General features: G+C 37.0%; 2 pseudogenes; both read right to left on the reverse strand.

The window, feature by feature from the left end:
* Nucleotides 1-6,556: 6,556 nt before the first annotated feature.
* Nucleotides 6,557-10,877, reverse strand: LOC125816898 (UDP-glycosyltransferase 75C1-like; annotated as a pseudogene).
* Nucleotides 10,878-14,074: 3,197 nt separating this feature from the next.
* LOC125816909 (UDP-glycosyltransferase 75C1-like) lies at nt 14,075-15,506 on the reverse strand (annotated as a pseudogene).
* Between the last annotated feature and the right edge of the window lie 228 nt (nt 15,507-15,734).

Genomic DNA, 15,734 nt, shown 5'->3' on the forward strand with positions numbered 1-15,734 from the left:
TTCATTCTTATGTACTAGATGGCTAATGCGACAAGTCTTTAGATTTCCTCTTTACTTTTATAAAACTTTTGGACTTGCAATGTACTTCTTTATCTCTTTTCATTCTATTTCTTATGTTATGAATGCTAAGTGGCTTGTATGGGGCCTCTCAGGGTCCTATACGCAAAGTTACGCCTAGGGGATATATACCTTGGGTCGTGACAAATTCAAAAATGGTGAATACCAAAAAGGAGGGTTGTTAAAATGTTTTTCAAATGTACACTAGACACAAGTTGTTAAATAGAGCAACTATCAAGTTGTATCCACCGGAGTACACCATTGCAAAGGAAGATTACATCAGGAAGCTGGGTTTGCAAAATGGAAAGGTCACAGGACAAACACTTACTTCTGGTAGCTGAGAATGAAGAAGGAGAAGGACGACAAGAGGCACACATAAACTTTCCTCAACATAAGAAGAATAAAATTCTTGTTCCTCAAAGCTTCAAGAGAATATATGCGTGTAAGAGAGGCAGAGGTGATGCAGAAACAACTATATTATTGTATTTCCATTTCCACTTGGATTGGATCCAATTTCCAATTTTAGATTATTGTTTTGGGCTGTTCTTCACGGGCCTGCTTTTGTAAATATTTTCAAATTATTGAAATAAAGGAGCAACCAACTCCACATATTTAATTTAATTTTTTTTTAAACCGAGCAACTAGCAAGCTAGTCTTGTACATAGAAGTCCTACGTATTCATGGTTAATGGAGATTAAAACATGAAAGAAGAAGAAGTAAATTCTGAGGTTAGTATTTTTCTTTCTATTTAGAAGGTAAAAATCTTTATTGGTGTGACAATATGAGTAGACAATGCTTTCCTCTATTTAGGTTTGTAATTAGTGTTATTGAATTTGCAGTTAAGAGAATATCATCAGATCTTTGAAAGAGAGTTCCACTTAGAAATATAATCCCTTTCAGAGAGGTTCAATCTAGCCTTTATGTCATGACCCAGACCATCGTGATTGATACCCACACTAACCCTCCGGTGGGAGAACCATTACTACAATCCAAACTAAACAACTCAACAGAAAACTAAGGCATTTAAAGTTATGGAAGCAGGTTTTAATGCTAAGGAAAAAAATAGGAATTCCCATAAACTCCAAACAAAAGTCTAATCAAAACAAATGCGGAATAATATCTAGAACCTGAAAGTCAATGTACCAAAACATATAAAGTTCAACAAGTCTAAGAAAATGGGTACAACTCAGTTAAACATAAGATAATCCTAATGTACTAGTCTAAGTCCGAAATATGGACATAAACGAAGAGAGAACTCATGGCAGCCTGGAAGAACTGACTCACCTTTGAATTCGATTGATCACTGATCTTCTAAGCGAGGTGTGTCAGTAGCCGCTTGAACATGCCTTGTACTCAACAAAGAAAGAGCAAGTGCAGTATCAGTACACAACCATAGTGTACTAGTAGGATCATGCGGTTATCCCACTAAGTGCAACATACATAAGCCATTACAACATAATAATAACATGCAGACACCGAGCATATACAAAATCAATATCATTTACGAATAACGTTAAATTTCACAATTCTTAAATTACACAGTTATGTCAAGTCAATGGTCCTCTCATGTAACCCACACACAAACTGTTAGTGTGGAAGTACGTGGTACGCGTTCTAAGTTATCTTGTCGGATCGTGACACCCGTTCCAATTTTTATGCCGGTACGTGGAAACCGATCCAAGTTAGTGTGTCGGAACGCAACACCCGATCCATTCAACAAGCCACAATCATAGGTATATTCTCATAATCATACAATCAAGTCATGATTTATGACATTCAATTATCCATCTATCCTCATATACGATTAGTGTGATCAATAATGCAACATTCGCATACATACATATATCATAATTTAGACAGAACAAACATATATCACACAACATGAAATCACAACCATCACCTACCTCGAAAAAAGCTTGAATCCCCTAAGAAACTTGGTTCTTCCCTTTCCGTATTTTTTCAGCTTGTTCTTGGTCTACAAACACATAATAGTGCGAGGATAAATAAATAATACCTAATTACCCGGATTATAAACAATAATATCAATCCTAGGTTAAACCCTTGATCCCCATATCCAGATTAAGTTTTTTTTCACTATTATTTCTGGACCAAAACCCTCCCTCATTGTTAATTACCCACTAGTTTACATTCTACGAATCAAAAAATGGATTCAGGGAGTTAAAACCTTACCTTTAGCCTTAAGAATGGTGAAAAATGGTCCAGAACTCGCATAGGGTCGTGTCCTAGCTCTCGAAGTCGAAAAGTGCATAATAAAACATTTTTGGGGTTTATTTCTGACTTAAGTCGTGTCTGTCCAGCCGCAACGGTCCTCACCCCGCTACAGCGGCCCCGCCCTGGCGGGAAATTCCACCTTAGCGGCTTGCACGAAAACAATGAGAAAAAATAAGAATTCCAAACCCCCATTTCACAAAACACCTTCAACCCATGACACTCAAAAATTACCCGTTCACGCTAAGATCAGTTTTGGGAGTTCTACTCACCCAAATTCAATTTCGTAAAGTCATAAGGGTTCCTTAACGTCTTAGCTATCTACTCATGTGATCAGAATCATAATTAGATCATCCAATTGTTACCAGATTTTCCTAGACCTTAATGACTCCGTTTTCGTCCAAATCTGGACTAGGTTGGGAAATTCCAAGTTACTACGAAAAAGTTTTCTACCTCAAAAATTTTCCCCTTTAGCTTTTCTATAATGATGGGAACTGGCCGTTACAATAGATACCAATTTGCCCATCACTCGTCCTCGAGTGACAAACTTAGGATAAATAGGCTAAAGAGAGAATGGAGTAGTACCTGTATCGACGAACAATAGGGGATACTTGTCTCGTATGTCCTTCTCGATTTGCCAAGTAGCTTCCTCAAATGGACGATGTGTCCATTGCAATTTCATGGACTTAATCTTCTTGGTCCTCTGTTTCCGGACATCACGATCAAGAATTTAAATCGGTTCCTCCTCATACTGAAGGTCTTTGTCTAATACAACTAAGTCCCATTTTATTATGTAATCCCTGTCACCATGATATCTCTTCAACATGGACACGTGAAATACCAGATGAACTCCTGATAGGTTAGGAGGTAAAACCACTCTAAAAGCCACTAGCCCAACACATTCAAGAACCTCAAAGGGACCAATGTATCGCAGACTTAGCTTGCCCTTCTTTCCAAATCTCATCACCCCTTTCATGCGTGATACCTTAAGAAGAACATTCTCAATAGTCTAAAATGCCATGTCTGTTACCTTATGGACTGCATACTTTTTCTGCCTACTTTGGGCTGCTAAAAGTTTAGCTTGAATACTCATCACCTTATCTTGAGCATCCTTCACTAAATCAACCCCCCTGAGGTTTCACATCTCCGGCCTCGAACCACCCTATGGGTAATCTATATCCCCTCCCATAAAGTACCTCAAACGGTGCCATATCTATGCTGTGGATGGAAAAATGTACTAAAAATGAGTTTTGTACCCGATTCATCATGTAACATCCTCCAAAACTTGGAGGTAAACTACGTACCACGGTCTCAAATGATAGAGAGGGGCACCCCATGCAACCTCACTATCTCTCTCACATACACCTTAGCCAATTGTTCAACATTATAATCTATTCTTACCAGAATAAAGTGGCCTGACTTAGTCAATCTGTCAACCACTACCCAAATAGAATCAAACTTCCCCAAAGTCTTGGCCAGACCAACCACAAAATCCATGGCTATCATTTCCCACTTCCATTCCAAAATTGGCATTCTCTGAAGCAAACCTGCAGGCCTTTGATGTTCATACTTTACTTGTTGGCAATTTTGACACTTAGCCATAAACTCCGCTATGTCCTTCTTAATACCAGGCCACCAATAAATTGGTTTCAAATCTCGGTGCATCTTGTTCACACCCGGATGAATGGAATATCGCGAACCATAGGATTCTTTCAACAAATTCTGGATCAAGTCATCAACTCGAGGTACAAAAATTCTTTCTTTAAAACTGAGAACATCTTCTGTATCAAGAGTGGCCTCTTGTGCCTTACCAATCGCAGGGTTCTTCTCAAGCTCGTTCAAATTTTCATCCACAAACTGTTTGGCCTTGATCTGATCAATAAATGTGGCCCTAACCTCAATGCTAACTAACACCTCAACTTTTTCTGAGATGCTCAACTACATGAATTTAGACTCCAAGGTCTAGATTTCCTTAGCCAAAGGTCGCTTAGTTGCACCCAAGCAAGCCAAACTACCCATGCTGACTGCTTTTTGACTTAGTGCGTCCGCCACTATATTAAACTTACCTGGATTATATTGGATGGTCACACAATAATCTTTGAGTAACTCCACCACCTTCATTGTCTCAAATTCAGATCCTTTTGGGTGAAAACATGTTGCAAGCTACGATGATCAATAAGCACTTCACACTTGACACCATAGATGTAATGGCGCCAGATCTTAAGAGTAAACACTACCGCTGCCAACTCCCAATCATGTGTTGGATAATTCCTCTCATGCACCTTCAACTGTTGTGATACATAAGCTATAACATTCTTATCATGCATTAGCACAACACCCAAACCCGAATGTGAAGCATCACAATAAATAACACAATCTTTACCTTCCGACAATAGTGCTAGGATAGGTGCTATGGTGAAAAGAGTCTTGAGCTTCTGAAAGCTCTTCTCACATTTTCCAGTCCATTCAAATGGTATCTCCTTTTTAGTCAAATTTGTCAAGTGAGTGGCAATAGAAGTAAAGTTCTTCAGAAATTGACGATAGTAGCTAGTGAGCCCCATAAAACTCCTAACATCCGTCACAGCGCTAGGCTGAACCTAATTCTTAACCCCCTCAATATTTTGGGGATCTACCATTACCCCTTCTTTTGAAACTACATGCCCTAAAAAATGCAACCGAAGTCAACCAAAATTCACACTTAGAAAATTTCGCATAAAACCTTTGTTTCCCAAGAACACCCAGAACAATATGAAGATGGTCGGCATGCTCTTCCTCACTTTTTGAATAGACCAAAATGTCATCAATAAAAACTATAACAAACAAATCAAAAGATCACTTGAACACCTCATTTATTAAACTCATAAAAGAAGCGGGCCCATTAGTCAACCCAAACGACATAACTAGAAACTCATAGTGTGCATAACGGATTCTAAACATCGTCTTGGGCGCATCTCTAGTCCTAATCTTTAACTGATGGTAACTAGACCTTAGATCAATCTTAGAGAGAACTGATGCACCTTACAATTGGTCAAAAACAACATCTATTCGAGGTAATGGGTACTTGTTTTGAATGGTGACCCTATTCAATTACAGGTAATCTATACACAGCTTCATACTACCATCAATTTTCTTAGCAAGCAAGACTGGAGCACTCCACAAAGAAGCACTAGGATGAATAAATCATTTATCAAGAAGTTCTTGGATTTGAGCATTAAGCTCTCTTAGTTCTGCTGGAGCCATGCGATATGGAGGGATAGAAATGGGGCGGGTGCCACGTTCCAAATCAATGCAGAAATCTATATCACTATCCGATGGCATACCAGGCAAATTAGTAGCAAATACTTCTCTATATTCTGACATCGCATGAATAGACTCAATGGAAGAAGACTCAACCTCAACATCCAAAATATGAGCCAAATAAGCTAAACAACATTGCCCTACCAGTTTCCTAGCCCGAATGGAGGATATGATCTTAGCTTGCTTTGGCTTGTACACCCCTTCCCACTCTGACTTTTCCCTTCCCGGAATTTCTAGAGTCACAAACTTAGTATTACAATTAAGCACAACATAATAGGGGGACAACCAAGTCATGCCTAAGATTATATCAAAGTCTGAAATCACCAAATCAGCCCAAGTCTGAAAACCCATAACAAAATAGGACAAACACGATAGGCAGGGGAGACTATGACAATTGGAAGATGGATGGGGGGATCAAGTATATCACAAATCACAGCAAATTCTGAGGCAAATCGCACAGACACATAAGAATAAGTAGAACCCGAAACAAATAACACATTAGCCATCCTGTCACAGACAACAATAGTACCTGTGATCATTACGTCAAATGCCTCCGCATTGGTCTTGCCTGGAAAGGCATAACACTGAGCCCTGTCATCATGACGGACGACTTCCCTATCTAGTTGCATTGTATCGAGGCATGCATTACCATTTCCCCTACCTCCGCAGCCTTGCTGATTTCCTCCTCGCCCACCTTGTGGACGACCTCTACCATTATTACCATTTCCTGCAGGTACCACTTCTCTAGTCTACTGCTGTGCAGAATCCATCATGTGCGGGTGGGGACAATCTCTCCTCATATGCCTAGGTTCTGCATAGTTATAGCAAGTACGATCAAAATATGACATACTGCCTGCTGAAAGTGTGGTTCCCTGGAGTAATTACCTATAGAAGCAGACATACCTGACTGAATTGATCGGGCTGCAAGTGTTGGCCTCCCTGAACCTCTGGAGTAAGATCCCTGAAAGTTGCCTTAATTGTTGGCCTTCTTAGCCAATGCCTTAGCCTGACCGTCTCTCCTCACCCCCTTCACTTTCTTTACAAAATCTGTTACCTCGTTGATGCTTTTCCCTACACAGGGCATAAGAACGGACAATACATGCAACTCAGAATTTAGCCTCTTATCAAATAGACGAATCCTTTCTTTCTTGCTAGTCACCAATTGCGTAACATATCTAGACAAAGCATGGAACTTGGCCTCATAAGCAGCAACATACATACCACCTTGCGCCAAAACCATGAACTCATCCTTCTTACGATCTCTCAAAATTCGAGGCACATACTTCTCCAAGAATAGAGCATTAAACTAGGTCCAAGTGAGTGGCGGTAAAACTGAAGATCTGCATTCCACATAAGCTCTGCACAATTGGTTATCCTCACTTTGAAGTTGTAAAGTCACAAACTCATCTCCATGCTAATGGACAATTCCCAACTTATGATGCCTCTCATAGAAATCTAGGATGAACTCATAGGCGTCCTCACTTTCAGAACAATGAAACACAGGCGGTTTCAATTTCAAAACCTTAGTCAACATCTCACACTCATTACTCGTCATAATAGGACCCAACAAAGGATTGAACAAAGCATCATTACCTATAATTACACCCACCTTGGGGACAATGATAGCAATAGGGGGATTGGGGGGAGCTTGAGTTGCTTGAATAGAAGGAAGCACTCCCGGACCAACCAATCCTTTCAAGAATGACATAATATGTTAAGCTAACACTGGGTCTAAGGGAGGAATACCTATAGTCTCAGCCTGCACCTCTTCCTCTTATCCAACATTTTCCTCATTCTCAACCTCTATATTCTCCTCTACCTTTTCATGATGCGCATGAGGAGCCTCATTTCTGGGAGCATTCTCAACTGGTGCTCCATCCCTAGTAGGTGTCACCATTCCTCATCCTCTACCTCTAGCTCTTCCTCTAACCTTGCCTTGACCGCAACCTCTTGCTGCAGATTCCTCAACTGGAGCATTGACGGGAGCTACAGGCCTAACGCCTTTGAACCTAGTATTGACTATCTGCGGACAGAAGAGTGGAGAAGGTTATATACCTATTTGAATCATCAGATACCAATTGGAATTGAGTTATAGCATGAAAGGAGATAAGAGAAAACAGAGAGATCTCCTAAAGTCCTATAGCCTCTCGAAGAAAAGTACAAATGTCTTTGTACCATTCCGTAAGACTTTACTAGACCCGTTTAGGTACACAGAGATAAACGAACCTAGGCTCTGATACCATCTTGTCACGACCCAGACCATTGTGATTGGCACCCAAACTAACCCTCTGGTGGGAAAACCATTACTACAACCCAAACTAAACAACTAAATGAAAAACTAAGGCATTTAAAGTTACGGAAGCAGGTTTAAATGCTAAGGAAAAGTAATAGTGAGTTCCCATAAACTCCAAAGAAAAGTCTAATCAAAACTAATGCGGAATAATACCTAGAACTTGAAAGTCAATGTACCAAAACATCTAAAGTTCAACAAGTCTAAGAAAATGGGTACAACCCAGTTAAACATAAGATAATCCTAATGTACTAGTCTAAGTCTGAAATGTTGACATAAATGAAAAGAGAACTCATGGCGTCTCGGAAGAACTGGCATACCCTTGAATTCGATTGAGCACTGATCTTCTAAGCGAGGTTTGTCAATAGGCGCTTAAAGATGCCCTGTACTCAACAAAGAAAGAGAAAGTGTAGTATTAGTACACAACCACAGTGTACTGGTAGGATGACACGACTATCCCACTAAGTGCAACATACATAAGCCATTACAACATAATAATAACATGCATACACCAAACATATACAATATCAATATCATTTACGAATACCATTCAATTTCACAATTTTAAATTTACACAGTTATGTTATTTCAATGGTCCTCTCATGGAACCCACACTCAAAATGTTAGTGTAGCGGTACGTGGTACCTGTTCCAAGAGTGTGTCAGATCGTGACACCCATTCCAATATTTTTGCTGATACGTGGCAATTGATCCCAGTTAATGTGTCAAAACGCAACACCCGATCCATTAAAATCTCCAAAATCACAATCACTAGTATATTCTTATAATCATACAATCAAGTCATGATTCATGGCACTCAATTATCCGTCTATCCTCATTTACTATTAGTGTGATCGATAATGCAAAATTCACATACATACATGTATCATAATGAAGTAAGGACAAACATATATCTTACAACATGAAATCACAACCTACACCTACCTCAAATAAAGCTTGAATCCCCTAAGAAACTTGATTCTACTCTTTCCAGATTCTTTTTGCTTTTTCTTGGACTACAAACAATCATAATAGTGAGAGGATCAATAAACAACACCTAATTACCCAGAATATAAACAATAATATCAATCCTAGGTTAAACCCTTGATCCCCAAACCCAGATTAAGGCTTTTTCCACCATAATTTTAAGATCAAAACCCTCCACCATCGATAATTACCCACTAGTTTGCATTTTACGGATCGAAAAATGGATTCGGGGAGTTAAAACCTTACCTTTAGCTTTAAGAATAGTGAAAAATGGTCAAGAACTTGCCTGGTGTCGTCTCATAGCTCTCAAAGTTGAAAAGTGCAGAATATAATGTTCTTGGGGTTTATTTTCGACTTAAGTCGCGTGTGTCCCGCCACAATGATCTTCACCCCGCTACATCGGCCCTGCCTTGGCGGGAAAATCCCTCCTTAGCGGCTTGCACAGAAACATTGAGCAAATTTAAGAATTCCAAACCCCCATTTCACAACACACCTTCAACCCATGACACTCAGAAACTACATGTTCATGCTAAGATTAGTTTCGGTAGTTCTACTCGCCCGAATTCAATTCCCTAAAGTCGTACGGGTTCCTTAACGTCTTAACTATGTAATAATGTGATCAGTATCATAATTAGATCACCCAATTTTTACCAGATTTCTGTAGACCTTACTGACTCCGATTTCGTACAAATCTGGACTAGGTTGGGAAATTCCAAGTTACTACGTAAAAGTTTTCCAGCCTAAATTTTTTCCCCATTGGCTTTTTTATAGCTACGGGAACCGATCGTTACACTTTAGGCCTTATAAAAACTGGAGCTTAAAGGTTTATGGAATTGAAAAATAGATGTCCTACCGAGGTTGTATGGAATAGAATGAAGGGCTAGTATTCTTGTGGGAAGAAGGACAAATCGGGCCCCTAGTCATAGAATGATGGTACCTCAGTTTCTATGCTCTACAAAGTCGAATTTCATCCACAATTAGTACGAAAAGAACTAATAAAAGGGTGTTTCGAAACTTCCATTTGCGAGCACTAACTCACTATCTTCCCCTGCTTTTCAAGTTAATCTTTGCAACTCAACTTGTCCTCCATTTATCCCCATCATGCCCTTCCCTAATCACCCATAAAAATGGCTCCCACATTTCAGCAACCCTAGACCAATCTCCTCCATCAATTAATTTGATGTCTCGGAGTAACTACCAAATGATATGTAGACAACTGGTCCCTTATCCTTTAAGTTCAACCAATCCATATAATTCGTCGAACTAATCTCAATCATATCAGCTCGAAAACTATTATCATACTTTTTTTGAAGGGATTAAAGGCCCAATTCTTACCGTAGTCCCATGCCTCCAAGCATCCAAATGTCCACAAAAACTTTTGAATTTTCTTCAGTATTCAACATTTCAATTTGTCTTTTAATATACTTAACTACCCAATTTGTACTCTCAATGTTATCAAACACAAAAGAAGGAACATCAATTGGACTAAGTGGTGGCAAACATGGTAAATTTATTGTTTTATCCTTATCATCACAGTTTTTAAAATATTCAAAATAATCTATGAATCTGTAATAGTAAACATTAAAAACTGTGGTTGGTTGGATAAAAAAATAATGTAGATGGGATACTGATTCTTTTTGCCACTAATTCAGTCCTTTCCATAATAATAGTGACGACATGTGAAAAAAAGGGGTACCTTTATTTGCATCTAATTGGATTAAATTGAATATAACTTCTGACCAATGAGACTTTATAGAAAAATAGAACAAATGGAACTCATCAATTGAACTTCATTAGAATTTTACATCATAACCATCAGAGAAAGGAAAACGACTTAATCCGTCCACGTTTGAGTGTTTTTTTTTGTTTTTACTAAAACCAGATAGACTTGTGGTTAAAGTGTCTTCAACACCTAAATTGATTAATAGTCTAGAAAATTGAAAACATTGATTAATTTGTCCTTGGCCTGAGAATAGTGCTATAAGAACATGAGATTTTTCATTTTTCAAAATTTTCATGTTTTGAGTGGTGAAAAGAGGGGTATTTATGAAGGAGAATGAGGATTTTGGAAAGGAGAACTTTGTAAAGGAGAAATCTTTTTTGAACTAGCTTGGTTACAACTGAATAAGGTAACACATACTTACACTACTATATAGATGGTTTAAGATATAAAAAATCTAAAAAATTTATCATATTCATTAAACATCTACCTTAAATATTTAAGTTTTGAGATTATATAAATTTTATTAAATAAAAATATATCAAAAGATATTTTACTCAAACTTTTTTGATGTTCCAAGAAGTATTTGGAATTCTTTGGTATACAAAGAATCAACTTTATTATTAACCAAAAAAATAACACAAGAAATGCGTGACTACTTTAGACTAATAAGTAACAAAAAGAACATCATGATAGCAAATAGTATACTTTATTATTAGATATAACGTTGTAATGACCCAGACCGTCGTTATTTAAGATAAACAAAAATCTGGGAAATTTTTGGGCCATTGTACCGCCAGAGCGGGCCAGTTGCCGCTAGGGCGGCGGCGCCAGGGCGGAGTAAGTTGGCGCCAGAGTGGGATAGGCGAGATAGAATGCAAATAACGCAAAATTCTATTTTTTCCTTCTTCCTAAAATACCAAAATTAGTCGTAAAACACCCTAGAAACCGTCAGAAAGTTGCTCTAAGATCGGGAAGGAAGGAAAAGGAGATTTCTAGCGTGAGGATGGTGATATCTTGCGGATTCTTGGCCAAATTCACCGTCACGAAGCCCGAAAAATAGGAATCGAAGTCAATAACTCTGTGTAGTTGCTTGGCGCCCAGGTTGGCTAGGTTTTATGAATTTAGTAGTTATAAATCTGTGTTCAGCGCGTAATATATGTAAATCAATGGTAGAATTATGCGTAGGCCCTTGTGCATTGAACAAAATTTGGCTAAATCTCAGGAAGAAGCCTTAGATGATGATCTAGGGTTAGGTGATGGTTGTGATCCTATGATTGTGTGATGTATGTTTATTCTTGCTTCATTATGATACATGTATGTATGTGAATGTTGCATTATTGATCACACTTGTTGCAAAGGAGATAGAGGGATGATGAATACCATGAATCATGACTAAAATGTATGAACTTAAGAAAATACTTGTGATTGTGATTGTGGTGTGTGAATGGATCGGTTGCCATGTTCCGACATAACTAACTTGGATCGGTTGCCACGTTCCGGCATAATTATAGGATCGGTTGCCATGTTCTGGCATAATCATTGCATCGGGTACCACCTTCCGATATGCTAACAGTTTGGGTTAGGGTTCCATGAGAGGACCAATGATTTGATATAACTGTGATGATTGAGAATTGTGAAATTGATCCTTGTTCGTAATAATAATGATATTGTGATTCCCTGGAGTGATTATATGTTTATGAGGACTTATATCTGACTGTTCTTTGGTGTTGAGTGAACTTGTTGCATAGAGTGTTGTCGAATAAATTTGAAAGGCCAAGGGTTCAAGGGTCAAATAATTGATAGCAAGGGTAAAAAGTGGGGATAGTGTACGTGAAGTAAGTGCTTAGGCAGATTTCACTTTGGAGAAATGGATTTGTGTTTAGTGGTTAGAAAGCTTGACTTAAGGTACTATGTGGCCATGGCTGGGTAATATGAAGAGAAAGTAAGGGTATGACATGAGCGGTTAGTCGGAATGTTGTAATTCTATTTGGGGACTTTTCTATATGCTAGAATGGTTAGGCTATGATCAAGAACCTAGTAAGTAGGTTGACCGAGAGGGTGGTTAGTAGTAAGGGTACTAGTGTAACCCCGAGGTATTTCAAAAAAGAGTAAAGGTGGAGAAGCGAGTGGTTGATTTCATGATCTTACTAATTGGTTTCTTATGTTATGTGGTGGGTATCGGGTTGACCGATGATGCCTACCAGCACGTGTGTTTTGTACTGATACTAATCTTGCTATGTCTTTTGACATAGTCTAGATGCAGGTTGGTGATGTTTCATTAGGTGAAGACGAAGAAATTCTCTAGCAGCTTCTATCTTTCCTTCCGCATGGTGGGAGCTGTGTCTTTATTTATTATGTCCAGTGGTACTCTTAGTAGCTCTTGTACCTTTTTAGACTAGATCCTTGGGGGTGTTAATTACTTTACAAGTCTTAACCAAAATTGTGTTAAAGGAATTCTAATTATAAAATATCGCTAGTACACTTTATTTCCGTTTTATTTAATTTTCTGCATGTTTTTAATTATTGGGATACGAGGGTTCTCCTACTTAGGTGGTAGTATGTAGGTACCCGCACGGCCCGGTGGGTTGGGTCGTGACAAACGTGTGCTAACAAATTAGAATTACAAAAGCATGACATAAGTACATGTTCGATTATAAATTTATTTTTTAAGAAAATAAGGGATAATGCATAAGTACCCCTCCTGAACTATGATCGAAATTCTAGTGACATACCTTAACTTAATTAGGGTCCTATTATCCCTCGAACTCATTTTTCTTATATTCGTGCACATTTTGTACTGACGTGACACTTTCGACCAAATAAGTTTGTTATGTTTGTACACACGTGTCTGTTATGTTTGTACACACGTGTGTAAATAATTGTTTTAAAAAATAATTAAATGTTTTTTAAAACTTTTTATTTATTTATTTTAAAAATAATTCTTTTATATCTTTTTATTTTCTTTATCTTGTATTTAGATTAAGTTAAAACACATATGAGTTGTTTTTTGAACTTTTCAATTTTTTTTTACCTTCATTCATTGTTTTTCTCTTTTATTTTTCTATTGATTTTATTTACTCTTTTTATTTTCTTTGTCTTTCCTTGTGATTTGATTTAAATTTTTATTACAAAAGTCCTGTATTTAAAAGAAGTTAATTTAGAAAGGATATTAAAATAAGTGAAGAAAATCAAATAAAATATAAAAAATAAAACGTTAAAATTAAAAGACACTTTCATTAATTTTTTCTTTTAAAAAAAACATAACGTTCTAAAAAAATTAAAAGTGAAAAGATAAGATATTAATGACAGAATTTTTTAAAAAAAAGTTTAAAGTGAGGAAGAAATTAAAATAATTCTTTCATAAACTAAAAAAAATATTTCATTATAAATAATTTCGAAGAAATTCACTATTTATTTAGTAACAGAGAACAAGCTCTTAAAAAAAACCTAAATTGATTACTAGCTGTTTTATTAAAGACATCTATTCACGAGTTATTTAGTACTCATTATGACTAAGTAAATCTCATTAGCAAAAGCCTTGAGATTCACACTTGATGTGCCAGTTTTCTTAATAGCTTCCTTATCTAAATCACTCCATTTCTTGGCATTTCTCAATTCTTTTCCTTCTTCACCACCTCCCATCGTGATTGTGATACATCTATTGAACTCATCTCTTTCTATGACACCACCTTTGCCGACATTAACTCTAACACCATTCTTCCAAATATCTTGAATGAGTTTTGCATTGCAGAATTGATCGTTCCAGAGCGGACATGCCACGATAGGTACCTCAGATTCTGTGCTCTTCAAAGTTGAATTCCATCCACAGTGAGTAAAAGAAACAACCAATAGAAGGGTGTTTTAGAACTGGCACTTTCAAGCACCAACTCACTATCTTCCCCTGCTTTTCATGTTCGTCTTTGTAACTCAACTTGTCCTCCATCTTATCCCCGTCTTTTCCTTCCCTAATCACCAATACAAATGGCCTCCCACATTTCAGCAATCTGTGACCAATCTCCTCCATCAACTGACTTGATATTTCGAAGTAACTATCAAATGCTATGTAGATAACTGTTCCCTTATCCTTTAAGTTCAACCAATCCATATAATTCTTTGAACTAATCTCAATCATATCAGCTAGAAAAGTATCATCATCAAGAAATATTAAACGAATTGAAGGCTCAATTCCCACCATAGTCACATGCTTTAAAATTCTCAAAGTATCAAATTCTAAAGCATCAAAAGTGTTAACAAGAACTCTTGGATTTTCTTCGCTATTCAACATTTCAATTAGCCTTTTAATAGACTTAACTGCCCAGTTGCTACTCTCCACTTCATCAGACACAAAAGAAGGAAAACAATTGGACTAAGTTGTGGAAATCCTAGTAATTCTATTATTTTATCCTTAGCATCACAATTTTTGAAATAATTAGAATAGTCTGTGAATCTATAATAGTAAACATCAAAATCTGTGGCAGCTAGGATCCAAAATAATGTAGATGGAACATTGGTTTTTTTAGCCACTAAACTAACCCCTTCCATGATAATAGTGCAAATCACATGTGAAAAAGGGGTACCTTTTTTTGCATTTGATTAGATCAAATTGAAAATGAATTTTGACTCGCGAAACTTTACAGAAGAATAGAACAAATGGAACTCATCAACTGAAGTTCACTGGAATTTTCCATAATAGCCATCAAAAAGGAGAAAAGCTTAATCGTTCAACGTTTCAGAGTTTTTTTATTTTACTGAAAGCTGATAGGCTTGTGGTTAAAGTAACTCCAATGCCTAAATTGATTAATTGTTTGAAAAATTGAAGACATGAACTAATTTTACCTTAGCCTGGGAATAAAGCTATAAAAACATGAGACTTTTAATTCTTCAAAATTTTCATGTTTTGGGTAGTGAAAAGAGAAGTATCCATGAATGAGAATGAGGATTTTGGGTAGGAGAACTTTATTATTGAATAAAGCGTTTTTGAACTAGCTTGGTTACAACTGATTAAGATCACACATATTTATACTAGTAAATAGATGGTTCTAGATATAATTTTTTTTTGAAAATTTATCATATTATTTAAATATTTAACTTAAATATTAAGTTTGGAAATATATAAATATTTAATTAATAAAAAAGTATCAAAATATATTTT

This window comes from Solanum verrucosum, unplaced genomic scaffold (assembly GCF_900185275.1).
Source record: "Solanum verrucosum unplaced genomic scaffold, falcon-dt-bn FXZP01000084.1, whole genome shotgun sequence".
Lineage (NCBI taxonomy): Eukaryota > Viridiplantae > Streptophyta > Magnoliopsida > Solanales > Solanaceae > Solanum > Solanum verrucosum.